The 22,715-nt window shown below is 49.2% G+C and overlaps 1 long non-coding RNA gene across 1 annotated transcript; it reads right to left on the bottom strand.

Annotated features, from left to right (window-relative positions):
- Positions 1-12,989: 12,989 nt before the first annotated feature.
- LOC134962335 (uncharacterized) lies at positions 12,990-20,220 on the bottom strand. Its single transcript, XR_010188024.1, has 2 exons — positions 19,751-20,220; positions 12,990-13,389 (listed from the first exon to the last, which is right to left on the bottom strand). It is a non-coding gene; the product is annotated as an uncharacterized LOC134962335 (long non-coding RNA).
- Between the last annotated feature and the right edge of the window lie 2,495 nt (positions 20,221-22,715).

Raw genomic sequence — 22,715 nt, forward strand, 5'->3', positions numbered from 1 at the left:
CAGTGTGCTGAGGAGATAGGCTCCGCCCCTTTTTCGCGGACTTTTCTCCTGCTTTTTTATGGATTCTGGCAGGGGTTAAAATTCATCCATATAGCCCTGGGGGCTATATGTGATGTATTTTCGCCAGCCAAGGTGTTTTTATTGCTGCTCAGGGCGCCCCCCCCTAGCGCCCTGCACCCTCAGTGACCGAAGTGTGAAGTGTGCTGAGGAGCAATGGCGCACAGCTGCAGTGCTGTGCGCTACCTTGGTGAAGACAGGACGTCTTCTGCCGCCGATTTTCCGGACCTCTCTGGCTCTGTAAGGGGGCCGGCGGCGCGGCTCTGGGACCCATCCATGGCTGGGCCTGTGATCGTCCCTCTGGAGCTAATGTCCAGTAGCCTAAGAAGCCCAATCCACTCTGTACGCAGGTGAGTTCGCTTCTTCTCCCCTTAGTCCCTCGATGCAGTGAGCCTGTTGCCAGCAGGTCTCAATGAAAATAAAAAACCTAAAACTAAACTTTTCACTAAGCAGCTCAGGAGAGCCCCTTAGCCTGCACCCGTCTCGTTCGGGCACAAAAATCTAACTGAGGCTTGGAGGAGGGTCATAGGGGGAGGAGCCAGTGCACACTAGGTAGTTCTAAAGCTTTACTTTTGTGCCCAGTCTCCTGCGGAGCCGCTATTCCCCATGGTCCTTACGGAGTCCCCAGCATCCACTTAGGACGTTAGAGAAATAAGAATTTACTCACCGGTAATTCTATTTCTCGTAGTCCGTAGTGGATGCTGGGAACGCCGTAAGGACCATGGGGAATAGACTCATACCAGCCACACCAATCACACTGTACAACTTGTGATAACCATACCCAGTTAACAGTATGAACAACAACTGAGCCTCCTTTTACGAATGGCTCATAACAATAACCCTTTAGTGAAGCAATAACTATATACATGTATTGCAGAGAGTCCGCACTTGGGACGGGCGCCCAGCATCCACTACGGACTACGAGAAAATAAGAATTTACTCACCGGTAATTCTATTTCTCGTAGTCCGTAGTGGATGCTGGAAACTCCGTAAGGACCATGGGGAATAGCGGCTCCGCAGGAGTCTGGGCACAACTAAAAGAAAGCTTTTAGACTACCTGGTGTGCACTGGCTCCTCCCACTATGACCCTCCTCCAAGCCTCAGTTAGGATACTGTGCCCGGAAGAGCTGACACAATAAGGAAGGATTTTGAATCCCGGGTAAGACTCATACCAGCCACACCAATCACACCGTATAACTCGTGATACCATATCCAGTTAACAGTATGAAATTTAACTGAGCCTCTCAACAGATGGCTCATAACAATAACCCTTTTGTGAACAACAACTATGTACAAGTATTGCAGACAATCCGCACTTGGGATGGGCGCCCAGCATCCACTACGGACTACGAGAAATAGAATTACCGGTGAGTAAATTCTTATTTTCTCTGACGTCCTAGTGGATGCTGGGAACTCCGTAAGGACCATGGGGATTATACCAAAGCTCCCAAACGGGCGGGAGAGTGCGGATGACTCTGCAGCACCGAATGAGAGAACTCAAGGTCCTCCTCAGCCAGGGTATCAAATTTGTAGAATTTAGCAAACGTGTTTGCCCCTGACCAAGTAGCAGCTCGGCAAAGTTGTAAAGCCGAGATCCCTCGGGCAGCCGCCCAAGATGAGCCCAACTTCCTTGTAGAATGGGCTTTTACTGATTTAGGATGCGTCAGTCCAGCCGCAGAATGCGCCAGCTGAATTGTGCTACAAATCCAGCGAGCAATAGTCTGCTTAGAAGCAGGAGCACCCAGTTTGTTGGGTGCATACAGGATAAATAGCGAGTCAGTTTTCCTGACTCCAGCCGTCCTGGAAACATAAATTTTCAAGGCCCTGACTACGTCCAGTAACTTGGAATCCTCCAAGTCGCTAGTAGCCGCAGGTACTACAATAGGTTGGTTCAAGTGAAAAGCAGATACCACCTTAGGGAGAAACTGGGGACGAGTCCTCAATTCTGCCCTATCCATATGGAAAATCAGATAAGGACTTTTAAATGACAAAGCCGCCAATTCTGATACACGCCTGGCCGAAGCCAAGGCCAATAACATGACCACTTTCCACGTGAGATATTTTAGATCCACGGTCTTTAGTGGCTCAAACCAATGTGATTTTAGGAAATTCAACACCACGTTGAGATCCCAGGGTGCCACTGGAGGCACAAAGGGGGGCTGAATATGCAGCACTCCTTTTACAAATGTCTGAACTTCAGGTAGTGAAGCTAGTTCTTTTTGGAAAAAAATCGACAGAGCCGATATCTGTACCTTAATGGAGCCTAATTTTAGGCCCATAGTCACTCCTGCCTGTAGGAAGTGCAGAAATCGACCCAGCTGAAATTCCTCTGTTGGGGCCTTATTGGCCTCACACCAAGCAACATATTTTCGCCATATGCGGTGATAATGTTTTACCGTTACATCTTTCCTGGCTTTAATCAGCGTAGGAATGACATCCTCCGGAATGCCCTTTTCCTTTAGGATCCGGCGTTCAACCGCCATGCCGTCAAACGCAGCCGCGGTAAGTCTTGGAACAGACAGGGCCCCTGCTGCAACAGGTCCTGTCTGAGCGGCAGAGGCCATGGGTCCTCTGAGATCATCTCTTGAAGTTCCGGGTACCAAGCTCTTCTTGGCCAATCCGGAACCACGAGTATTGTCCTTACTCCTCGTTTTCTTATTATTCTCAGTACCTTTGGTATGAGAGGCAGAGGAGGGAACACATAAACTGACTGGTACACCCACGGTGTCACTAGAGCGTCCACCGCTATCGCCTGAGGGTCCCTTGACCTGGCGCAATATCTCTCCAGTTTTTTGTTTAGGCGGGACGCCATCATGTCCACCTGTGGCCGTTCCCAACGATTTACAATCAGTGTGAAGACTTCTGGATGAAGTCCCCACTCTCCCGGGTGGAGGTCGTGCCTGCTGAGGAAGTCTGCTTCCCAGTTGTCCACTCCCGGAATGAACACTGCTGACAGTGCTAGCACGTGATTTTCCGCCCATCGGAGAATCCTTGTGGCTTCTGCCATTGCCGTCCTGCTTCTTGTGCCGCCCTGTCGGTTTACATGGGCGACCGCCGTGATGTTGTCTGACTGGATCAGTACCGGCTGGTGTAGAAGCAGGGGTTTTGCCTGACTTAGGGCATTGTAAATGGCCCTTAGTTCTAGAATATTTATGTGCAAGGAAGTCTCCTGACTCGACCATAGTCCTTGGAAGTTTCTTCCCTGTGTGACTACCCCCCAGCCTCGAAGGCTGGCATCCGTGGTCACCAGGACCCAGTCCTGTATGCCGAATCTGCGGCCCTCTAGGAGATGAGCACTCTGCAGCCACCACAGCAGAGACACCCTGGTTCTTGGAGACAGGGTTATTAGCCGATGCATCTGAAGATGCGATCCGGACCATTGGTCCAACAGGTCCCACTGAAAGATTCTGGCATGGAACCTGCCGAAAGGAATTGCTTCGTAAGAAGCCACCATCTTTCCCAGGACTCGCGTGCAGTGATGCACCGACACCTGTTTTGGTTTCAGGAGGTCTCTGACTAGAGATGACAGCTCCTTGGCTTTCTCCTCCGGGAGAAACACTTTTTTCTGGACTGTGTCCAAAATCATTCCCAGGAACAGTAGACGTGTCGTCGGAACCAGCTGTGATTTTGGAATATTCAGAATCCAACCGTGCTGGTGTAGCACCTGCTGAGATAGTGCTACTCCTACCAACAACTGCTCCCTGGATCTCGCTTTATTAGGAGATCGTCCAAGTACGGGATAATTAAAACTCCCTTTTTTCGAAGGAGTATCATCATTTCCGCCATTACCTTGGTAAACACCCTCGGTGCCGTGGACAGTCCAAACGGCAGCGTCTGGAATTGGTAATGGCAATTTTGTACCGCAAATCTGAGGTACTCCTGGTGAGGATGATAAATGGGGACATGCAGGTAAGCATCCTTGATGTCCAGGGATACCATGTAATCCCCCTCGTCCAGGCTTGCAATAACCGCCCTGAGCGATTCCATCTTGAACTTGAACTTTTTTATGTATGTGTTCAAGGATTTCAAATTTAAAATGGGTCTCACCGAACCGTCCGGTTTCGGTACCACAAACAGTGTGGAATAGTAACCCCGTCCTTGTTGAAGTAGGGGCACCTTGACTATCACCTGCTGGGAATACAGCTTGTGAATTGCCTCTAGCACAGCCTCCCTGCCTGAGGGAGTCGTTGGCAAGGCAGATTTGAGGAAACGGCGGGGGGGCCTCGAATTCCAGTTTGTACCCCTGAGATACTACTTGCAAGATCCAGGGATCCACCTGTGAGCGAGCCCACTGATCGCTGAAATTTTTGAGGCGGCCCCCCACCGTACCTGGCTCCGCCTGTGGAGCCCCACCGTCATGCGGCGGACTTGGAAGAAGCGGGGGAGGACTTTTGCTCCTGGGAACCTGCTGTTTGTTGCAGCCTTTTTCCCCTACCTCTGCCTCTGGACAGAAAGGACCCGCCTTTTCCTCGCCTGTTTCTCTGGGTCCGAAAGGACTGTACTTGATAAAACTGCGCTTTTTTAGGCTGTGAGGGAACCTGGGGTAAAAATGCTGATTTCCCAGCTGTCACTGTGGAAACTAGGTCTGAGAGACCATCCCCGAATAACTCCTCACCCTTATAAGGCAAAACTTCCATGTGCCTTTTGGAGTCTGCATCCCCTGTCCACTGCCGAGTCCATAAGCCTCTCCTAGCAGAAATGGACAATGCACTTATTTTAGATGCCAGCCGGCAGATCTCCCTCTGTGCATCTCTCATGTATAAGACTGAGTCTTTTATATGCTCTATGGCTAGGAGAATAGTGTCCATGTCTAGGGTGTCAATATTTTCTGACAGGGAATCTGACCATGCAGCGGCAGCACTGCACATCCATGCTGACGCAATAGCTGGTCTAAGTATAATGCCTGAGTGTGTACATACAGACTTCAGGATCGCCTCCTGCTTTCTATCCGCAGGCTCCTTTAGGGCGGCCGTATCCGTAGACGGAAGTGCCACCTTTTTAGACAAACGTGTGAGCGCTTTATCCACCCTAGGAGGTGTTTCCCAACGTGCCCTATCCTCAGGCGGGAAAGGGAACGCCATTAGTAATTTTTTAGGGATTACCAATCTTTTATCGGGGAAAGCCCACGCTTCTTCACACACTTCATTTAATTCTTCAGATGGGGGAAAAACTACGGGTAGTTTTTTCTCCCCAAACATAATACCCTTTTTAGTGGTACCTGGGTTTATATCCGAAATGTGTAATACCTCCTTCATTGCCTCAATCATGCAACGAATGGCCCTAGTGGACATTAGATTTGACTCATCGTCGTCGACACTGGTATCAGTATCCGTGTCGACATCTGCGTCTGCCATCTGAGGTAGCGGGCGTTTTAGAGCCCCTGATGGCCTTTGAGACACCTGGGCAGGCACGAGCTGAGAAGCCGGCTGTCCCGCATTTGGCATGTCGTCAAATTTTTTGTGTAAGGAGTCGACACTTGCACGTAATTCCTTCCATAAAACCATCCACTCAGGTGTCTGCCCTGCAGGGGGTGACATCACTTCTATGGGCATCTGCTCCGCCTCCACATAATTTTCCTCATCAAACATGTCGAGACAGCCGTACCGACACACCGCACACACACACCGGGAATGCTCTAATAGAGGACAGGACCCCACAGAAGCCCTTTGGGGAGACAGAGAGAGAGTATGCCAGCACACACCAGAGCGCTATATAATGCAGGGACTAACTGATTTATGTCCCCTATAGCTGCTATAATATTTACTGCGCCTAAATTTAGTGCCCCCCCCCTCTCTTTTTTACCCTTTTCTGTAGTGTAGACTGCAGGGGAGAGCCAGGGAGCTTCCTTCCAGCGGAACTGTGAGGGAGAAATGGCGCCAGTGTGCTGAGATAGCTCCGCCCCTTTTTCGCAGACTTTTCTCCCGCTTTTTTAAGGATTCTGGCAGGGGTAATTATCACATATATAGCCTCTGGGGCTATATATTGTGATTGTTTTGCCAGCCAAGGTGTTTTTATTGCTGCTCAGGGCGCCCGCCCGCCCCCCGCGCCCTGCACCCTCAGTGACCGGAGTGTGAAGTGTGTATGAGGAGCAATGGCGCACAGCTGCAGTGCTGTGCGCTACCTTGGTGAAGACAGAAGTCTTCATGCCGCCGATTTTCCGGACTTCTTCTTGCTTCTGGCTCTGTAAGGGGGACGGCGGCGCGGCTCCGGGACCGAACACCAAGGCCAGTTCCATGCGGTTGATCCCTCTGGAGCTAATGGTGTCCAGTAGCCTAAGAAGCCCAAGCTAGCTGCAAACAGGTAGGTTCGCTTCTTCTCCCCTTAGTCCCTCGTTGCAGTGAGCCTGTTGCCAGCAGGTCTCACTGTAAAATAAAAAACCTAAATTATACTTTCTTTCTAAGAGCTCAGGAGAGCCCCTAGTGTGCATCCAGCTCGGCCGGGCACAAAAATCTAACTGAGGCTTGGAGGAGGGTCATAGTGGGAGGAGCCAGTGCACACCAGGTAGTCTAAAAGCTTTCTTTTAGTTGTGCCCAGACTCCTGCGGAGCCGCTATTCCCCATGGTCCTTACGGAGTTCCCAGCATCCACTAGGACGTCAGAGAAATAGAATTACCGGTGAGTAAATTCTTATTTTCTCTGACGTCATAGTGGATGCTGGGAACTCCGTAAGGACCATGGGGATTATACCAAAGCTCCCAAACGGGCAGGAGAGTGCGGATGACTCTGCAGCACCGAATGAGCAAACTCAAGGTCCTCCTCAGCCAGGGTATCAAACTTGTAGAATTTAGCAAATGTGTTTGAATCCGACCAAGTAGCAGCTCGGCAAAGCTGTAAAGCCGAGACCCCTCGGGCAGCCGCCCAAGAAGAGCCCACCTTCCTTGTGGAATGGGCTTTCACTGATTTAGGATGCGGCAGTCCAGCCGCAGAATGTGCCAGCTGAATCGTGCAACAGATCCAGCGAGCAATAGTTTGCTTTGAAGCAGGAGCACCCAGCTTGTTGGGTGCATGCAGGATAAATAGCGAGTCAGTTTTCCTGACTCCAGCCGTCCTGGAAACATAAATTTTCAAAGCCCGGACTACGTCCAGCAACTTGGAATCCTCCAAGTCCAGAGTAGCCGCAGGCACCACAATAGGTTGGTTCAAATGAAACGCTGATACCACCTTTGGGAGAAATTGGGGACAAGTCCTCAATTCTGCCCTGTCCATATGGAAGATCAGATACGGGCTTTTACATGACAAAGCCGCCAATTCTGACACATGCCTAGCTGAAGCTAAGGCCAACAGCATGACCACCTTCCACGTGAGATACTTTAGCTCCACGGTCCTAAGTGGCTCAAACCAGTGTGATTTCAGGAAATCCAACACAACGTTAAGATCCTATGGTGCCACTGGAGGCACAAAAGGGGGCTGAATATGCAGCACTCCCTTTACAAACGTCTGAACTTCAGGCAGTGAAGCCAGTTCTTTTTGAAAGAAAATAGATAGGGCCGAAATCTGGACCTTTATGGACCCCAATTTTGGGCCCATAGTCACCCCTGACTGTAGGAAGTGCAGAAATCGACCCAGCTGGAATTCCTCTGTTGGGGCCTTCCTGGCCTCACACCAAGCGACATATTTCCGCCATATGCGGTGATAATGCTTTGCTGTCACATCCTTCCTAGCTTTTATCAGCGTAGGAATCACTTTACCTGGAATGCCCTTTTCCGTTAGGATCCGGCGTTCAACCGCCATGCCGTCAAACGCAGCCGCGGTAAGTCTTGGAACATACAGGGCCCCTGCTGTAACAGGTCCTGTCTGAGAGGTAGAGGCCATGGGTCTTCTGAGATCATCTCTTGTAGTTCTGGGTACCAAGTTCTTCTTGGCCAATCCGGAACGATGAGTATAGTTCTTACTCCTCTCTTTCTTACTATTCTCAGTACCTTGGGTATGAGAGGAAGAGGAGGGAACACATAAACCGACTGGTACACCCACGGTGTCACTAGTGCGTCCACAGCTATCGCCTGAGGGTCCCTTGACCTGGCGCAATATTTTTTTTAGCTTTTTGTTGAGGCGGGACGCCATTATGTCCACCCGTGGCAGTTCCCAGCAATTTACAATCTGTGTGAAGACTTCTTGATGAAGTCCCCACTCTCCCGGGTGGAAGTCGTGCCTGCTGAGGAAGTCTGCTTCCCAGTTGTCCACTACCGGAATGAACACTGCTGACAGTGCTAGCACGTGATTCTCCGCCCATCGAAGAATCCTTGTGGCTTCTGCCATTGCCATCCTACTTCTCGTGCCGCCGTTTACATGGGCGACCGCCGTGATGTTGTCTGACTGAACCAGTACTGGGTGGTTTTGAAGCAGGGGCTCTGCTTGACTCAGGGCGTTGTAAATGGCCCTTAGTTCCAGTACATTTATGTGTAGTGAAGTCTCCAGACTTGACCACTGTCCTTGGAAGTTTCTTCCCTGAGTGACTGCCCCCCATCCTCGGAGGCTTGCATCCGTGGTCACCAGGACCCAGTCCTGTATGCTGAACCTGCGGCCCTCGAGAAGATGAGCACTCTGCAGCCACCACAGCAGAGACACCCTGGCCCTTGGGGACAGGGTGATCAACCGATGCATCTGAAGATGCGATCCGGACCATTTGTCCAACAGATCCCACTGAAAGATCCTTGCATGGAACCTGCCGAAGGGAATTGCTTCGTAAGAAGCCACCATCTTTCCCAGGACTCGCGTGCAGTGATGCACCGACACCTGTTTTGGTTACAGGAGGTCCCTGACCAGAGATGACAATTCCTGGGCCTTCTCCACCGGGAGAAACACCTTCTTCTTGTGTCCAGAATCATGCCCAGGAAAAGCAGACGCGTCGCAGGAATCAGCTGCGACTTTGGGATATTCAGAATCCAGCCGTGCTGTTGCAACACTTCCTGAGAGTGCTACGCTGACCAACAACTGCTCTCTGGACCTCGCCTTTATGAGATCGTCCAAGTACGGGATAATTATAACTCCCTTCTTTCGAAGGAGTATCATCATTTCGGCCATTACCTTGGTAAATATTCTCGGTGCCGTGGAGAGACCAAGCGGCAACGTCTGGAATTGGTAATGACAGTCCTGCACCACAAACCTGAGGTATTCCTGGTGAGGTGGGTAAATGGGGACATGCAAGTAAGCATCCTTGATGTCCAGCGACACCATAAAATCCCCCTCTTCCAGGCTTGCAATAACCGCCTTGAGCGATTCCATTTTGAACTTGAACTTCTTTCTATAAGTGTTCAAGGATTTTGAATTCAGAATGGGTCTCACCGAACCGTCCGGTTTCGGTACCACAAACATTGTGGAATAGTAACCCCAGCCCTGTTGAAGGAGGGGGACCTTGATTATCACCTGCTGGAGGTACAGCTTGTGAATTGCCGCCAGTACTACCTTCCTTTCCCTGGGAGCAGCTGGCAAGGCTGATTTGAGGTAACGGCGAGGGGGAGTCGCCTCGAACTCCAGCTTGTATCCCTGAGATACAATTTGTACAGCCCAGAGATCCACTTGTGAGCGAACCCACTGGTTGCTGAAGTTTCGGAGACGAGCCCCCACCGCACCTGGCTCCACCTGTGGAGCCCCAACGTCATGCGGTGGACTTAGTGGAAGCAGGGGAGGATTTTTGTTCCTGGGAACTGGCTGCCTGGTGCAGCTTCTTTCCTCTACCCTTGCCTCTGGCCAGAAAGGATGCTCCTCTGACCCGCTTGCCTTTCTGAGGCCGAAAGGACTGCACTTGATAATACGGTGCTTTCTTAGGCTGTGAGGGAACCGGAGGTAAAAAAGTCGACTTCCCAGCAGTTGCTGTGGATACAAGGTCCGAGAGACCGTCCCCAAACAATTCCTCACCCTTATAAGGCAAAACCTCCATGTGTTTTTTAGAATCAGCATCACCTGTCCACTGCCGAGTCCATAATACTCTCCTGGCAGAAATGGACATTGCATTAATTCTAGATGCCAGCAGGCAAATGTCCCTCTGTGCATCCCGCATATATAAGACGTCTTTTATATGTTCGATGGTTAGCAAAACAGTATCCATTTTGAGGGAATCAATGTTGTCTGACAGGGTATCAGTCCATGCTGCTGCAGCACTACACATCCAGGCTGAAGCAATAGCAGGTCTCAGTAGAGTACCAGAGTGTGTATACACAGACTTCAGGATAGCTTCCTGCTTTCTATCCGCAGGATCCTTTAGGGCGGCCGTATCCTGAGACGGCAGTGCCACCCTTTTAGATAAGCGTGTTAGCGCCTTGTCGACCCTAGGGGATGTTTCCCAACGTAACCTATCCGTTAGCGGGAAAGGGTACGCCATCAGTAACCTCTTAGAAATCATTAGTTTCTTATCAGGGGAACTCCACGCTTCTTCACACAAATCATTTAGTTCATCAGATGGGGGAAAAGTCACTGGCTGCTTTTTCTCCCCAAACATAATACCCCTCTTGGTGGTAACCAGGTTAATATCAGAAATGTGCAATACATCTTTCATTGCAGTAATCATGCATCGGATGGCTTTTGTAGACTGTACATTTGTCTCATCCTCATCTACACTGGAGTCAGACTCCGTGTCGACATCTGTGTCTACCATCAGAGCTAGCGGGCGTTTATGAGCCCCTGACGGCTTCTGAGTCGCCTGGGCAGGCGCGGGCTGAGACCCCGGCTGTCCCAAGGCTGCTGCGTCATTGAACCTTTTATGTAAGGAGTTGACACTGTCGGTTAAGACCTTCCACATATCCATCCAATCAGGTGTCGGCCCCGTCGGGGGCGACACCACACTTATCTGCCCCTGCTCCGCCTCCACATAACCCTCCTCATCAAACATGTCGACACAGCCGTACCGACACACCGCACACAGGGAATGCTCAGACTGAGGACAGGACCCCACAAAGTCCTTTGGGGAGACAGAGAGAGAGTATGCCAGCACACACCACAGCGCTATATAACACAGGGATTTACACTATAAAAAGTGATTTACCCAATAGCTGCTTAAATATCTTATTTGCTCCTAAATTTATGTGCCCCCCCCTCTCTTTTTTACCCTTCTTGTATCAGGATACTGCAGGGGAGAGCCTGGGGAGCTGCTTCCAGCGGAGCTGTGAAGGGAAAATGGCGCTGGTGTGCTGAGGAAGAAGGCCCCGCCCCCTCAGCGGCGGGCTTTTCCCCCGCGTTTTGTGTAACTTAATGGCGGGTTTTTTTACACATATACAGTTTTCAGACTGTATTATGTGTATTTTATGCCAAAAGGTATTATAATTGCTGCCCAGGGCGCCCCCCCAGCGCCCTGCACCCTACAGTCACCGGAGTGTGTGGTGTGCTGTGGGAGCAATGGCGCACAGCTGCGGTGCTGTGTGCTACCTTAATGAAGACAGGAGTCTTCTGCCGCCGATTTCATCGCTTCTCTTCTGTCTTCTGGCTCTGCAAGGGGGACGGCGGCGCGGCTCCGGGAACGGACGATCGAGGTCAGGCCCTGTGTTCGAACCCTCTGGAGCTAATGGTGTCCAGTAGCCTAAGAAGCACAAGCTAGCTGCAAGCAGGTAGGTTTGCTTCTCTCCCCTCAGTCCCACGTAGCAGTGAGTCTGTTGCCAGCAGATCTCACTGAAAATAAAAAACCTAACAAATACTTTCTTTTCTAGCAAGCTCAGGAGAGCCCACTAGGAGCACCCAGCTCTGGCCGGGCACAGATTCTAACTGAGGTCTGGAGGAGGGGCATAGAGGGAGGAGCCAGTGCACACCAGATAGTACCTAATCTTTCTTTTAGAGTGCCCAGTCTCCTGCGGAGCCCGTCTATTCCCCATGGTCCTTACGGAGTTCCCAGCATCCACTAGGATGTCAGAGAAAAATTAGGCATTTTTGTCTGTCACCATAATTCATACAAAGTGCCTAGAAGTAAGCTTCTCAAAAAACTGCTATGTACAAACAAAACCCTTACAGTTTCATTAGCTAGACAGACAACGCTGGAGATGCTGCAGCCGCCGGCCGAGACAAGGTAAGAAACAGCTAGATCAGAAGGTCTACACACAATACTCCATAAAGACAACATGAAAATAGTTCTTTTTAGTTTTTTGCAAATTTATTAAATTTTTTTCACATTGTCATTATGGGGTATGGTGTATAGAATTTGGGGGGGGGGAAATGAATTTATTCCATTTTGGAATAAGGCTGTAACATAACAAAATGTGGAAAAAGTGAAGCGCTGTGAATACTTTCCGGATGCACTGTAGTTATTCACACAGACATATCATCCATGTAGACATGATGGGGTAAACTTACTAAAATGGGAGTTCTATTTCAGATGGGATTTTGCAGATAGTAACCAATAAGATTCTACTTCTCATTTATCTAGCACCTTCTAGAAGATAATAGCTGAAATCTGATTGGTTGCTACGAGCAACATCCCATCTTAAATAGAACTCCCATCTTAGTAAATTTACCCCGATGAATATCGACCAATCATACCTAACCCTGGTACAGGTTAGCAGTAGAATATATGAAAGAGTGGAGAATTTGCTCATAGCAATCAATCACTTCCTAGCTAGAATTTGGCAAATATATTCTATGAAAATGATAGGTAGCAGTTGATTGGTTATTATGGGCAACTTCTTCAATCTTTAGAAGGTTTAACATATTACCCCACACAGCACTACATATCACAGATGTCACCATAACGCAATTCCTACATGGTGTTTTTTGACTTCCTCAATTCGGGATTATTTCACGCAGTCATCTTTTGGATCAGAAACAAGAGATCAGGTTGCTAGCTTTGACTACCCATTCAGTGAACACATCACTTTCTGTTAAAAAGCAGCATTCCAACACCCAGTTACCACACCCTAATAACACACCTACACTGAGGTACAGACACCAGCCACAGGCCATTTTGTCTATATAATAAACAAACTCTTGCTCAAATAAATAATTAATGAATGCTAATTTGGCAAGATTTTACTTTTATTTTCCTATGCTGTAGAGCAGGTTTATAAAATGAACTACAGAAGTTTACCCCCAACAACACAATCACTCATAACTGTATTGAAGTTTAAGTAGTGGGAAACATTACATTTACTGCAAATATACACTCTTGAATTTGAAAATAGATTATTTAATTCTAAAAAAAAAGAAAAAAAGTAGTTAGCAATTTGTTTTGGTCAACTGATTTAGTTATATTCAAAAATATATGTGTAATTAAGAATATACAAGAGGGAAAATAAATAAAGAAAATGAGGTCTGGAGAAGTAGTCTTTTCACAATCCACAGTTGTACATGCTGAAGTCCTGCATGAGATGTGGGCGAGTCAGCGTCTACTGCTTCCCTTGGAATGTTCTTGGGTGTCCTGCAGACAGTAAAAATGCAAATGTATTTAGTAAGCAGGCAGTTAAGTGTCTACATAATTCAGAATTCGCTTCATTTACAGGCCATTGTTTATACATGCTTGGTCCTAAAAGGGGGTGAGAAAGGTGCCTACTTATACCCCTTTTACACCGCCAGCATATAACACGGGTTATTGCACATGAACGTGCATAACCACTGTCGCTGGCTTGTGTAAAAGGGTCAAGTTGGAATAATCCGGGTCGAGTGACCCGATATTCCAACTCAGGTAGTTTGCAGGGCTGAACAAGTGTTCAACCGGGCAAACTTTGCAGTGTAAACGGAAGCCGAATTGCACGACCCGGCTTCCCGTTTACAGTCTATGTGCGGGCGGTGCTTGGAGTTCATGTGATCTCCAAGCTCTGCCCCCGTTGTGTCACCGGCAACGTCACCAACCCGGCAATATGCTGGGCTGGTGACTCTGGTGGGAATGGGGGCTGACGCGGGTCACAGCCGGGTAGCACCCGTGTCAGGCTCCTTGCTGCAACCCGCGATTTCAGTCTAAAAGAGGTATGACACACATCATGTTAAATATATGGGCCAAAATGTTATCTTTGTCTCAAAACTCCATGAACACACGGCTTACAATTATCCAGGTTAGGCTACCTAATTTCTGTCACTACGGGACAAAATTTGCGAGGCATCTTACCTATTGTTCCGGGGCGTTTTGTCATTTTGATACAAATAACTTTCACACTAAAGTTTGTAAAAATTCTGGAGACTCCTCCGAGTAAAAAGAAAATGCATTCTTTCATACAGAGATATCACTTTTCTATAGTATACACTAGAAAAACAGAATTTCATTCCTTGGGGTAAATTTCTGGTATTGCTCTATTAAGTGGGAATTCAATGAATGGTAATGTTTGGACCGTTTCCCCTGCAGCTTGCGGCCACAAATGTCCCAGATTTTGCTTTGCAGCCCATGGAGGTACACAGTGTTCTCCTATTGTAATTCTCGACTTCAAACGCAGAACTGAATTGCCCACTAAAGCTGGGTACAAACCAGATGACATGCCACCCGATCCTGCAGATTGGAGTGGCTTACCGGGTACACTGTCTAGCAAGTACACATGATTTATGTGCGCTCCTGTGGGTACTAGAGACATCCTGTGTCGGTTCTGCAGCAGGGCCGACAGGCGATATCGCTAGTGATGACACGTGGACTCAGCATCACCAAGTGTGTATGCACTTGCCGGGTCCCGTTGCCCGCGATGCCGTGCTGGGTACACATCGTTAAGTGTGTACCCAACTTTAGTGTAAAAGTGACTCCTTGAAAAAGCTTTTTTTTTTGCCTATATAATATGCTTAACTTTCAATGCGCTACTGACAAGTATGGGCCCCTATACTGAGGGGCCTATGTATTAATAATAGCAGTACTGCCACGATTATTAACAATCCGTTTTAATTATATCATCAACTAACTGGGACAGCAGTGGTAATAACTTCTGTCCCTGAAAGGGGTTCAGTATGATTTACCGACAGACACAATACAGATGGTCATAATCCTGACAGCCATTCACGACTGTCAAAATACAGACAACCATTATGCCAACATGTTCAAAATGCCGACATGAGTTTTTCCTGTGTGTTTTTATGTCAATGTCGACATAAGTCAACATGGACACCGTGCAAGTGTACCGCTGCGCTCGCCATGCTTCGGGCACGGTGCCTCGCTGCGTTCGGCACACTATTATATTCCTCTTCCAGGTCCACTGGGATGGTAAAGTATGAACACGTCTGTTTTTGTGCAAAAATTCCTTAAAAACGCATGTTGGCATTTCAAATGTCGGTATTATGACTGTCTGCATTTTGAATTGTTGGTACAATTAAACAATGAATGTCGGTATTTTGACCGTGTCGGTCAATGGCTGTCGGGATTATGCCCGTTGGTATTGTGTCCGTCAGTAAATCAACTGCTACCCCCTGAAAGTTACTTACCCAGCATTTGGAGGAGTTTGTCACGTTTGTAAAAGACTCCTCCAGGGAATCTGACCATGTACATCCACACAGTGGGGAATTCAATTCAGTGCGGGAGATTTTAAAAAACAAACAACAACCATGCAGCGGTGGGTTTTTCCCACAGCCGCAGGGTTTACCCATTCATTTAAGGAGAGATTTTGGTGAAATCTCCAGCACTGGGTTATTAGTACATAGAAACAAATCATAAAATGATGCAGAAACTGCAGTTGCTACATAGTTTGAAAAAAAAAAAAACCCACTTGATAAATATGTCCCATAAAGAGAAAATTGTAATGAAACATATCTGTAACACAAGACTTACTGTAAGTACACTGATCAAAAAAATAAAGGGAACACTAAAACAACACATCCTAGATCTGAATGAATGAAATATTCTTATTAAATACTTTGTTCTTTACATAGTTGAATGTGCTGAAAACAAAATCACACAAAAATTATCAATGGAAATCAAATTTATTAACCCATGGAGGTCTGGATTTGGAGTCACCCTCAAAATTAAAGTGTAAAAACACACTACAGGCTGATCCAACTTTGATGTAATGTCCTTAAAACAAGTCAAAATGAGGCTCAGTAGTGTGTGTGGCCTCCACGTGCCTCTATGACCTCCCTACAACCCACACAAGTGGCTCAGGTAGTGCAGCTCATCCAGGATGGCACATCAATGCAAGCTGTGGCAAGAAGGTTTGCTGTGTCTGTCAGCGTAGTGTCCAGAGCATGGAGGCGCTGCCAGGAGACTGGCCAGTACATCAGGAGACGTGGAGGAGGCCGTAGGAGGGCAACAACCCAGCAGCAGGACCGCTGCCTCCGCCTTTGTGCAAGGAGGAACAGGAGGAGCACTGCCAGAGTCCTGCAAAATGACCTCCAGCAAGCCACAAATGTGCATGTGTCTACTCAAACGATCAGAAACAGACTCCATGAGGGTGGTATGAGGGCCCGACGTCCACAGGTGGGGGTTGTGCTTACAGCCCAACACCGTGTAGGACGTTTGGCATTTGCCAGAGAACACCAAGATTGGCAAATTCGCCACTGGCGCCCTGTGCTCTTCACAGATGAAAGCAGGTTCTCACTGAGCACATGTGACAGACATGACAGAGTCTGGAGACGCCAAGGAGAACGTTCTGCTACCTGCAACATCCTCCAGCATGACCGGTTTGGCAGTGGGTCAGTAATGGTGTGGGGTGGCATTTCTTTGGGGGGCCGCACAGCCCTCCATGTGCTCGCCAGAGGTAGCCTGACTGCCATTAGGTACCGAGATGAGATCCTCAGACCCCTTGTGAGACCATATGCTGGTGCGGTTGGCCCTGGGTTCCTCCTAATGCAAGACAATGCTAGACCTCATGTGGCTGGAGTGTGTCAGCAGTTCCTGCAAGACGAAGGCATTGATGCTATGGAATGGCCCGCCCGTTCCCCAGACCTGAATCCAATTGAGCACATCTGGGACATCATGTCTCGCTCCATCCTCCATTGCACCACAGACTGTCCAGGAGTTGGCGGATGCTTTAGTCCAGGTCTGGGAGGAGATCCCTCAGGAGACCATCCGCCACCTCATCAGGAGCATGCCCAGGCATTGTAGGGAGGTCATACAGGCACGTGGAGGCCACACACACTACTGAGCCTCATTTTGACTTGTTTTAAGGACATTACATCAAAGTTGGATCAGCCTGTAGTGTGTTTTTCCACTTTAATTTTGAGGTTGACTCCAAATCCAGACCTCCATGGGTTAATAAATTTGATTTCCATTGATAATTTTTGTGTGATTTTTTTGTCAGCACATGCAACTATGTAAAGAACAAAGTATTTAATAAGAATATTTCATTCATTCAGATCTAGGATGTGTTATTTTAGTGTTCCCTTTATTTTTTTGAGCAGTGTATTTTCTAACTACTGAAAATGAAAGCATTAAAGACACACACATGCATGTAACATTATAGGCCAGATTCAATTAGTAATGTCCAGAAGTGCACACAGGGACCTATTAGGGACATGAGTGCTTATATGCTGAATGTAGACTCAGACAGTGGGTATCAGCTATGCATTGTCCGTTATATATAACAAGCATAACCTCACCTCCTACTATCTCATTATCTATTGATGGCACTACTATCTCCTCTAGCCCCCAAGTGCGCTGTCTTGGAGTAATCCTTGACTCCTCCCTCTCCTTCAAACCACACATTCAACACCTCTCACAAACCTGCCGTTTTCATCTAAAAAATATTTCCAGGATCGGACCCTTTCTGACCCAGGATGCTACTAAGACTCTTATCCACTCACTGGTCATCTCCAGACTGGACTACTGTAATCTCCTCCTGACTGGCATTCCTGACAAATACCTCTCTCCACTCCAATCTATCCTCAATGCTGCTGCCCGGCTCATCTTCCTCACCAAACACACTACGTCCACCTCTCCCCTCTTACTAGACCTTCACTGGCTCCCCTTCCCTTTCAGAATCCATTTCAAGCTTCTCACACTCGCTTACAAAGCCCTCACCCACTCCTCTCCCATCTACATCTCTGACCTTATCTCCCTTTACACTCCCACCCTCCTCTTCGCTCTGATAATGCACGCCGACTCTCCTGCCAACGGATTACTTCCTCCCACTCCTACCTCCAAGATTTTTCACGTGCTGCACCACTTCTCTGGAATTCCCTACCTCTGCCCCTCAGACTCTCCACCTCTCTACAAAACTTCAAACGGGCTCTCAAGACCCACTTCTTCACCAAACCCAGCCAAAACTCATCCTAACCCTCTGTTCTATGCTCTCTATGTACCCCATCTGTGTCACCCATGTCTGTCTACCCCTCCCCTTTAGAATGTAAGCTCTCACGAGCAGGGCCCTCTTCCCTCATGTGCTTATCCTTTCTTACTTTAATAATCTCCAACTGCACCAAATCCAGCAGTCTTCTGCCACCTGATACTTATTCCAGTGTCATCTGCTGATGTAACTATGTTCATTTACCCTGTACTTGTCCTATACTGTCATCAACTGTAAGTTGCTGTTTTCCTGTTTGATTATTTATGCACTCTGTAATTGGGCGCTGCGGAACCCTTGTGGCGCCGTATAAATAAAGGATAATAATAATATATTTACAGGGTTGCGTACGGGATCCCGACCGCCAGAGTGCCGGCAGGGGGGCCAGCGCAACGAAGCCCTTGCAGGGTCAGTGGCTCACTACAGGTTCTGTGGAGACCCAGGAGTGGGAATAGCTGTGCCGGTGCTGCAGGCATTCCGGCGTCGGTATTGTGACCGCCAGGATCATGACTACATCCCTTTTTACAGTAGGTACGGTATCTACTACAGACATTCCCAACCCCGGCCCTCAAAGCACACCTCTACCGCCCCCCAATGTACCAGCAGCAGCCGCACACCTCTACCACCCCCCGATGTACCAGCAGCAGCCGCACACCTCTGCCGCCCCCCAATGTACCAGCAGCAGCCGCACACCTCTACCGGCCCCAATGTGCCCCCTAATGTACCAGCAGCAGCCGCACACCTCTACCGCCCCCCCAATGTACTAGCAGCAGCCGCACACCTCTACCCCACCAATGTACCGGCAGCAGCCGCACACCTCTACCGCCCCCCCATGTACCGGCAGCAGCCGCACACCTCTACCGCCCCCCAATGTACCAGCAGCTGCCGCACACCTCTACCGTCCCCCAATGTACCAGCAGCTGCCGCACACCTCTACCGCCCCCCAATGTACCAGCAGCTGCCGCACACCTCTACCGCCCCCCAATGTACCAGCAGCTGCCGCACACCTCTACCGCCCCCCAATGTACCAGCAGCTGCCGCACACCTCTACCGCCCCCCAATGTACCAGCAGCTGCCGCACACCTCTACCGCCCCCCAATGTACCAGCAGCTGCCGCACACCTCTACCGCCCCCCAATGTACCAGCAGCTGCCGCACACCTCTACCGCCCCCCAATGTACCAGCAGCTGCCGCACACCTCTACCGCCCCCAATGTACCAGCAGCAGCCACACACCTCTATTGCCCCCCAGTATACCAGCAGCCGCACACCTCTACCGCCCCCCAATGTACCAGCAGCAGCACACCTCTACCGCCCCACAATGTACCAGCACACCTCTACCGCCCCACAATGTACCAGCAGCCGCACACCTCTACCGCCCCCCCCCCCCAATTTACTAGCAGCAGCCACACCTCTACCACCCCCCAATGTACCAACAGCAGTCACACACCTCTACTACTGCCCCCCCCCCATATGTAACAGCAGCATTACACGTGACCTCGCTCCATTACGCCCAATGTGGACGTGCCAGCAGTCAAACAGCACCACAGTAATGATGATGATGCGTCACGCTGCGGCCGTGCTGGGGAAACACTCACTCAGGGCAGCAGGTAGATGAAGACTAATAGCACCAGGTCGAACAGCAGGAAGATCCAGATGTCAAACCAGTAGGAGTGCTGGGATATGGCCTGCAGGCAGCCCTGTGCCTCCCTCCGCCGCTCTGCCAGGCTAGGGGTTTGGCTGCCGCTGCTGAGCTCCTCCACCTGGGGCTGCGCCCGCTGCCGGGTCTCCATGTCACAGGGCTGTGCGGTGCTGTTGCTCAGTGTGCTCGACAGCGTCTAGTTTCCCTTCGCCAGTGTGACTGTGCTCCGGCTGGGGTCGGAGCGGCGACGGTGAGTGGAAGCATCCGGGGAGTGTCCGCAGCGGGCGGGAGTGGTCACAGCGCCCCCTCAGGCCGGGAGGAGACATCACTGCAGTGGTGACAAGCGGCCAGCAGCATCATGCGCCAATAAATGCATTTAGTTACCATAGTTACCAACTGTTCCTAATGTTCCCGGGACGTCCCGGCCGTTGCACTGTAAGCTATTCTGCAAGTTACACTCAGTTCTTGTCCCTTGATCCTATTACATAGGCCTGGTAAAATGATATTAATGTCTGTCACAGATCTAATATGACTTTCATTCAGCCAACATTACTTTATTTAAAATGCATGTAGCCATAGGGATCATTGTGCCTTATAACAAATGCAGGGAAATGTCACTGATGTTCCCATTTGAATGTATATATCTGTGATTTATTTCCCCCCTTCCCCCCCCCAAGAAAGTAACAGCTGCATTATGGGGTTAAGGTGCAATCAGGGAGTCAGGGAGATTGCTGCTATTTCAGGGAGTCTCCTGCAGAATGAGGGAGGGTAGGCAAGTATGAGTGACTGCTCTGCAGAGGAACATAATTGAGGCAGAGATTCTAATGGGATGTGGTGCAGGTGAGACTGTGTTTTACCATGTATACCGCTTATACCCATCAATTTTTTTTCTTTTCAATCTAAGTCCCTGCAGTTTCCTATAAGTATCTGCTTTGATATGATGATCAAAAAGTAACAGGGGCAAACACTCAGGGCTGCAGGCGTAGATCTTAGGACCAGCTGCTACAAGCATCACTGTCACTGGTGACACCCAGAGAGGTGGGGAGGGAGATGGTAATGTAGTGCGCACGGCAAAGCCACACAATGGCAAAAGGGGGCGTTTTCTCTTAGGTAAAGGCGTGGCCTCGTGCCCAAATCTCCGTTTTGTCGCTCCGGGTGTCCCAGGGGTTGCGGGCTGCATCAGGGAACTAGTGTGTGCGCGGTGCTGGCTCCTGCCCAGTGACAGGAGCTGGGTGCTGCACGTAATGTCACAGTGCAACACCTGGCTCCTGTCACTGAAGAGGAGCTGGCACTTTGGTGTCACCCCTTGGCGGGTGACACTCGGGTGTGGGTCGCACCCCCGTTGTGACGCCACTGACCCATGGGAAGCTGATTGACAGGCAGAGGCAATCGCATTTTCTGCGGGAGCTGCAGAAAATGTTGGTGCATGCGCAGGACAGGCACTGCGTATGAGCCCGCATCCTCTTAGCAATTTTTGTAGTTGGATCGCTTATTGCGATTGCGATCCAACCTGACTCAGTTCCTATGTGTACAATATAAAATATACATTACAATATTAGATGCCACTAAGTGAGCAAAACTGCGATCAAACGCTAGTAATAAAAATATTCTGATATAGTCATGTAAAAGACAACATGGGGCCTAATTCTGAGTTGATCGCAGCAGCAAATTTGTTAGCAGTTGGGCAAAACCATGGCCCTCATTCCGAGTTGTTCGCTCGCTAGCGGCTTTTAGCAGCATTGCACACGCTAGGCCGCCGCCCTCTGGGAGTGTATCTTAGCTTAGCAGAATTGCGAACGAAAGATTAGCAGAACTGCTACTAAATAATTCTTTGCAGTTTCTGAGTAGCTCCAGACCTACTCACAGATTGCGATCAGTTCAGTCCGTTTAGTTCCTGGTTTGACGTCACAAACACGCCCTGCGTTCGGCCAGCCACTCCCCCGTTTCTCCAGACACTCCCGCGATTTTCCCTGACACGCCTGCGTTTTTTTTAGCACACTCCCGGAAAACGCTCAGTTACCACCCAGAAACGCCCCTTTCCTGTCAATCATTCACCGATCAGCAGTGCGACTGAAAAGCGCTGCAGGATCAACAGCAAAACTGCTAAGTTTCTAGTTAAATAACTAAGCGCATGCACCCTGCGTGCCCTGCGCATGCGCAATTAGCAACAAATCGCAGCATAGCGAAAATCGGCAACCAGCGAACAACTCGGAATGACCCCCTTTGTGCACTGCAGGGGAGGCAGATATAACGTGCAGAGAGAGTTAGATTTGGGTGGGGTGTGTTCAAACTGAAATCTAAATTGCAGTGTAAAAATAAAGCAGCCAGTATTTACCCTGCACAGAAACAAAATAACCCATCCAACTATAACTCTCTCTGCACGTGTTATATCTGCCCCCCCCTGCAGTGCACATGGTTTTGCCCAAATGCTAACAAACTTGCTGCTGCGATCAACTCAGAATTACCCCATGGGCCTCAAACCATAAATAACCAGTCTTAGCTGGTCTGGTGGGGTGTGTGAGGTCATGCTGTGATGTCATAATGGCAACTGTCTATATCAGGGCTGTGCTGTTGCTGTCTCTCACATATGCCTCCAGAGGCCTGGCACAGCATACCTGGTAGAAGGTTAGTGACTGGACAAAGAGAAGAGCAGCTTAGTTTGAATCGGCGGCAGACTTTTAGCATGACTATTATAATTTATGACTTATGACCTTTGGGATAGCATAGTATTGGATAAAAACAAAATCTCAAACCTATTGGGACAGTGCCATTACTTAACAACCACAAGCGGCTGCAAATGGGCCATTGGAGATATTTGAAGAGCGCTGTCTAGATGGGCCTGTAATGTTCCTAATTAAGGGGGTCATTCCGAGTTGATCGCACGCTGGCGATTTTCGCTGCGCAGCGATCAGGTCTCTACT

Source organism: Pseudophryne corroboree, chromosome 1, assembly GCF_028390025.1.
Source record: "Pseudophryne corroboree isolate aPseCor3 chromosome 1, aPseCor3.hap2, whole genome shotgun sequence".
NCBI classification, from domain to species: domain Eukaryota; kingdom Metazoa; phylum Chordata; class Amphibia; order Anura; family Myobatrachidae; genus Pseudophryne; species Pseudophryne corroboree.